Raw genomic sequence first — 6739 nt, 5'->3', positions numbered from 1 at the left:
TCCTGGGCAAGGTAAAAGCCAAGTAGCGGCTGGCAGCTGCAGGAGCTGTGTAGAACTTCAGGCTCCATCTGCTCAGGAGGCCTCCTGTGCACAATCCCGCACAGACCTGGGGAAAGGCGCCTGATTAAAGCTGTCCTGCTCAAGCCAGGAGAGCTGCCGTTAATCACAGCCGGCTTCTTTGCTCCCTCCTAGCTCGCTGGCCGGTTTTCGTAGCTCTGCTCAGAACAAATACGCTGCTTTATGCACGTCTTAATCCACTCCCGTCCCGCGGCAGGTCTGGGACTTGGCTGTCGTCCCCGCTCTGCCTGCGGCAGCCGTTTGCCTACGGAGGGCAGGCGGCGCGCTTCGGGTCGTGCAGGAACACATGACTGTGCACGCGGTGGGGACAGAGCCCAATTCCTTTGCTTTTCTGTGCTCAGGAAGTAGAGATTGGATTGGATTTGTAATTTTATTTATTTTTTTTTTTTTCCTGGAGGTTGGCATGGCAGTGGTCTGGCTTGCATCACGGCTCCGTGTCAATTAAAATAACCCGCAGCCACAGCAGAGATGTGTCCCCCCCAGCCCGCAGGGCCCTTCGCCGTGCGGCTGAACTCCGCTGCCAGCTTCACATGTGTCAGAGCCAGAAAGCAGAGGGGAGCTCCTGGGTCTTGTGTATCACGTGGCTCTTATCCTTACAAAGCTTTGCGATGCTGCAATTTAATGTCTGAGATTTAAGTAATTGGGGAGGAGGAAAAAAAGAAAGCATCAATTTAAGTTCAAAGTTGGATTTGTATCAAAGAAGGATGCTGTGTTCCAGTTGTTCTGATGTTGCCTTCATCCATTTTCAAGGAGCAAAGGGACCCGGTTCTGCCCCTGCTTGGTTTCACGTCCTGAGCCATGCTGCCTTTGATGGATGGCTGGGACAGACGAGACCGGGGCAGCAGCAGGAGGTGGTGAGACAGCCTATTTTCACTCCCTGAGGGGAAATCAGCCCTAAGCTATAAAGTTGTGAAATCCCTTTTTTCTTTGCTAATGTAGTGCTGTGCTCAACTCTGTCCAGCTGCAGAAACATGCTTTGTTTCCAGTTTACACGCTGCTCCTTGTCAGCCCTGCCCGCTTTGTATGGCGGCGGGGGAAACAGAATTAACTTGCAGACCAGGACCTGTGCTCCTTCCCTCTTCTCAGCCCATAAATTCTTATTCTCTTTCACCTATTAGCTGGCTGCCTGGTTTGTCTAGGAGGCTCCCATTAACCCCCTCTTTAAACCTCACAATCTTTTATAAATATATAGATTTTCCTGTGCCCTTTCAGGGAGATTATGATGTCCACTTAGCAGAGGGGGACTGCCAAGCACAAAAGGCTGTGGACTTGAATCCCAAAGATGTTTAAGTACCTAATGAGGCAGGCAGACACCGGCGGGATTTTTTAAGCATAGTTAAGCAGAACCAGTAGCCACGTCCTGCAGCCAGTGGTTTGCATCACCCTCGGTGGCTGTGCACACGTTTGGGCTTTGTTTTACAGACCTGGGAGGAGAAGCTGGTTGTTTCAGCACGGCTCGCTGCAGCCAAAATGTGACCATGAGTCAGGCCCCTTGGTGTCTTCATTTTCCAACCTCAAGAGCCAGTCGGCTCATCCTGGCCAGGGAGAGCGTGCAGCCTGACAGGTAGGCAGTGGAGGATGAGCCAAGGATCCCACTCAGCTCCTGCACAAGCTCTGCTCTTCCCTGGCCACCTGGCTCCCAGCAGCCCGGGATGCAGCACGCCTCGCCTTGTGGGCTCACAGCAGCAACCCAGGCGTTTCGCTCCTCTCCGCCGGTGTTCCTGCTGACAAACTGCCACCTGTGCGTCTTGAAGAGCAGGTGTCTGATTTCTGCTTCAAACCTCCAGCTCTTTGCTAAGGTTTTTGGCTTATGATTTGCCCTAAGACTCTGCAGAACCCATTCCTTTGTCCGGGGAGGCTTTACAGCCCAGAGGTGTGCTCGTTGCTGTAATTCAGGGGACATCTGCTCCTGGTGTCCCGGTCCTGCTTTAACATTTACCTTGACCAGTTTTTCTCTGAACATTGGAAGTGATTTCTGACAGATCTGTCCTTCAGCTCTTCTGACTTCTTAACTAAGGCATTAGGGTTTGTTTGCTTGTTTTAAATCTCCTCACACACCTTTACATTGCCTTTGTTTTCTCTGCAAAGTCCTTCACACGCAAGACAGTAACTCGTGGACTGACATGTCTGAGTGTAAAGAAGGCTGAGGGGAATCCAGGGCTGTAAGCGGTGAAGTTGTGAGTATTTGGAAGGTGCCCTCTTCTCCCTGCCTGTCTACTCAGCGAAACTTAATTATCTTGAGACCTCTACTGTCTGACTGTCTTTTGAATTTGGTACAATTAGCCAGCAGTTCAAATTTGGGAGGGGGAGGGGGGCGTGGGTAAGACACTCAAAAGTGATTGCATCAGGCTCAGGAACTGGCTACAAGTTAGTTGTGATGAAAATACAGCATTCAGCAGGGAACTAAACATTATTTACTAGAGGGAGCAAAAAGAGGTAATTGCATCCTGGAACAGCTGCCAGTATGGAAGCCAAAAAAAACATGCCTATGTTTCCAGCTGCTACTCCAAAAGCTGACACGCCGAGCCCCGTGCAGCTCTGCCATCATAGGTGCCCCCTTTTCCAGGGCTCTCCAGCTCAGGGGGATACACAAATGTTTCCCCATTTACCTGGCACTTCAGCTTGCAGACATCTCTCTGATTGACTGGTTTAGAAGCTCCAATGCCCGATACCTCTTGAGCTTCTTATGGATGGCTAATGTAGCCAGGAGTGTAGCGAGATACTATCTGCAACTGTGCTTGGCCTTGCATGAAATCAGACAGGGAGGCTCTTTTCATCTTCTTGCACCTTGAGCTCTGATCCCAGAATAATGTTTTCATTTTAATTGTCTGTCAGGAGGTAATTTTATTCCTGGTGTCAGCATCCACAATAAGCACGAAGAGAGTTTTGCCTCTGGCTGTGGCAATAATGATAGCTGTAGTGCCTCTTGTCCGTATCCTCAAACATAAACTGTAAGCTGTTCTAGAAAGCAAATATATTCTTTGTGTGTTTTATGCAGTGCCCAACACAATGAGGCCCCGGTCTCCAGACGCTACCACAGTACTACTAATAAATAATAACTCAACACAGAGATTAACACTGTCACAGAGAGACTTTCTGATTTGGTACATTAACTTCTTATTCTTTTCATGCTGTGAATGTAAGCTGTAGCTGGAGATACAAAGTGCTGTGAAGATTACTGTAAGTACTCTGATCTTCTGAACCCTGAATGGAGGTCGCTGTTGTATAATAAATTGCATTAAAATATAAATGAAAAGAAATCATGTACAATTTTTCCTGCAAGAATTATTCACAAGAAGCTTCGTGGAAGAAATTACTGCGTTAACTCCAATAAAAGTCATTATTTCTTTCAGGTGGCTGCTTGAAGCTTTGCTAATTGCCTGCAGAAACCTATATCAGCATCTGATGAAGTATTCAGGGCTTCCCAAGCCCCTGCTTGTCCCAGTGATTTTGCAGAGCTGAGAGGGGTTTTGTTTTACTCATTAGATCAACCGAAGAAGTTCTGCTTCACAATAAAATGATTTTCTTCTACTCACCGGAGTGCCCAGACAAGGCAGGCAAGCTGCCTCCCAGCAGCTTGGCTCTTTCAGTACCACCAGAATGATTCTTGGTCTTGTGGGAGTTAACAGAAAAGCCTCCATCGCACACCGCAGCAGCCTGAACGGATTACCTGAGGTCTCAAAGCACCATCTAAAAAGGTAAGCACTGAACTCGGGGTCCTTCCTGTTACTCACAGCGTCAAAGTCTCCCTGTGCTCCCCACTCTGCTGCTCAGCACTCCAGCCATACCCAGTTATGCTGAGCGTTCCTGGGGGGGGGTGATGTTTGCCCAGGTAGAACATCTTGAAGAAGACTTTGATCACTTACGCAGTCGAGGTTTAGTAAAGTACACCCATTTCTTAGTTGTTTCGTTTAAATTTTATCTCCCTCTCATATAGCTGTGAATAAGCACATCCATGTAAACGGAGCTGCTCAGTCTGGTGGGCTAGAGCCACTGCTCCCAAGATGATGCCTGATAATACCATGAGTGCCAGATTGTTTTTAATTCTGCCAATAAATGGCAATTTCCTCTAACAACGGGAAAGAAAATTACATGTGAAACCGGGATACTCCTCACCCACTGTGATATATTTAGGCAAACTGAGTACAGTGAAGGGTTTTCTTCTTTATTATAAAGAATAACACCTTAGACTAACGAGATTAGATCCATTTTCCCTACAAAACGTAGTTAGGGGAAAAACGTAGTTAGGGGAAATGCGAATTAAACCAAATTGAATCCAGCATGAGGTTTTGGAGAAGCCAAAAGAAACTATATTCTTAATTCTCCGAGCTGTGCCCTGGGAGTCTCTGCTGACACAGGCTTGAATCCAACCTAAAGGTTGTCACCAGCATCTGAGAGTGCAGAAAGTAATGGACCACGTGGGTTCTGGAGAGAGAAATCAGTAATGCTCTGGTGGGCAGTGGTGCCCGGAGCAGCTGGCCAGCTCATTGATTTCCTATCCTGCGTTAAGGAGCCACTTCTGCTGCTGCTGTGATATTTTTGCTTGATTTTTGTGATAGTGCTTGGTATATTCTGATCTAAATAGATGCGTGTTTCTAAAGAGGAAGGGCTTTCCCAGTGCTGACCTTTCCACAGGCTCTCTGCCTGAGCCCTGGGGCCTCTGGACTCTTCACTGTTCAGCCACTGCAGCCTGCTGCCTGGAGCCTGACTGAATTTCAAAACAGACCCCTCTTCTACGGGGCATGGCAGCTGAGAGGGGCTGTGCTTTGTTTCCAAAATGCACAAGTATGCCACTATGAGTAAATGGTGGTGGAGATGCTCCCCTTCCCGTCCCTTTAGCTGATGTGACTTTTGTACTATAAAACAATATTTCTGTCTAGAGTACATATGAGCTCTGTTCTGCCAGCCCATGTTGTGTCCATTGGCATACTTAAAATAATGCTTAAAATAACTTTTACGTGCTGAATTTTAAGTGATTCAGATGCTACTGTAGTTTAAGTTGTACATGTGTGGACCTTGACAAAAATAGAAGGGGACGTGGGAGTCCCATATTACAGAGGCTTTTTACACTGATAAAGCTGTTTGATGCATCCACGAGAGCCTTTTACAAGGTATTTTAACTTTAACCACTTTGCTGCTGCAGTCTCAGCTGCCCGGCATCACTAGAATTCTTTTGGGATTTGAGTAAAACCTCAGCCCTACAGAGAAATTCAGTTCTGCACAGACCAAAAGCAAAGCACTTAATGGGTATTAGTCTAAAAGGTACTTCTGTTTTATGAGCTATATTTACACATTTAACAGGTCACTTTCTATTGCAATTTACATTTAAGTGCACTGGAAGCTTATTCCTTTGTGTGCTATTTAATTTAAGAGGATTTTCTTCTATTTCTCTTAATTTGGGGCATTGTTCTGATGGTACTAAAATTAATTCCACTAATAGTTCTGGTAATTCAGTGGATGTTACTAACTTCCATTTGTTTGGTTCCTTTCATCCAAATTCATTCCAGTCCTTTTAAAACCTTTTACTTACTATGCAAATCAGTTATGAAATATGTGAGAATGAGTTTGCCTTCCTCTGAAATGCAGCTACATCTCAAATAAAACATTCTAACAGCTTCTAATATTTGCATGAGGAAAACAAAGTGTGTTTTTTAACCCGAATATAGGAAAAGCAAGTGCCTGATATTAATTTACTGTCTTTGAAGACAAAGAATTGGCATCTAATAGGAGATGTCTGTCTACTAGTCACAGAAGGTGTGTGTGTGTGTGTACACATACATTTTATGTATATATATATCCTTTAGTTGGTATGTGTCAACTTTTGGCATCAGCACTACTGTGCTTGCAAAACCTAGGTATCTGAAAGCCTGCATCTGCCTGATTTCACAATAACAAGTATGTACATTCAGTCAGTGTTTCTGAAAATGGTTCCCAAAATACAATTGCTATTTCCAGCATTGGGACTTGCAGGATCCAGAAATACAACGGGCGTCTTACATAACTCACCTTATTGCTACTGTGAGTCAAGCAGCAAGGGGCAGATTTTTTTTTTATTTTATTTTTAGGGTGCTATAGGTGTTTTATTTGGTAACATGCTACTTGATAAAGAAATGATTAGGCTAATTGAAGGGAGAAGCTAGATAGAAATAGGTTAAAGAGGTCTTAAAGTACAGCTTATAATAATTAAATCTGGCAGTCTTTATTTAGCAGGGACAAAAATAAACATCAAGTTAGCAAACAAAAGACAATAACAGGAAACAAAGGGTGTAAATGGTTCAGTGTAAGGAAAGCAAAAGAATCAGTGATGTACCATATCATTTCTAATATCTAACTTGTAAAAGTGTGTGTGTGTGGGGGAAATGTACATGTGAACATATGGGCATACATATAAAAATACGACACATTTAACACTACATTGTCTTTTCTGGTTTATGTCACAACTATTACCAAATAAATTTTTTTGCTAGGTAGATGGATATAAATCATCTTTACCTTGGCCTGTGGGCTTGATTTAATGATAGAGAATTCCTACTTCCAATTATTTTTCTTCCTCTTCTCCCTAAAACAGTAGGAAAACAAGTTAATATTACTATCAAGTATGGTTATGCTCCCAAATTGTACATTGTTATAATCAATCTCACAGTACCTAGGCTTTCCCTGG

This window comes from Anas platyrhynchos, chromosome 10 (assembly GCF_047663525.1).
Source record: "Anas platyrhynchos isolate ZD024472 breed Pekin duck chromosome 10, IASCAAS_PekinDuck_T2T, whole genome shotgun sequence".
Classification (NCBI taxonomy): domain Eukaryota; kingdom Metazoa; phylum Chordata; class Aves; order Anseriformes; family Anatidae; genus Anas; species Anas platyrhynchos.
Note: the sequence above shows the minus strand (reverse complement) of the source record.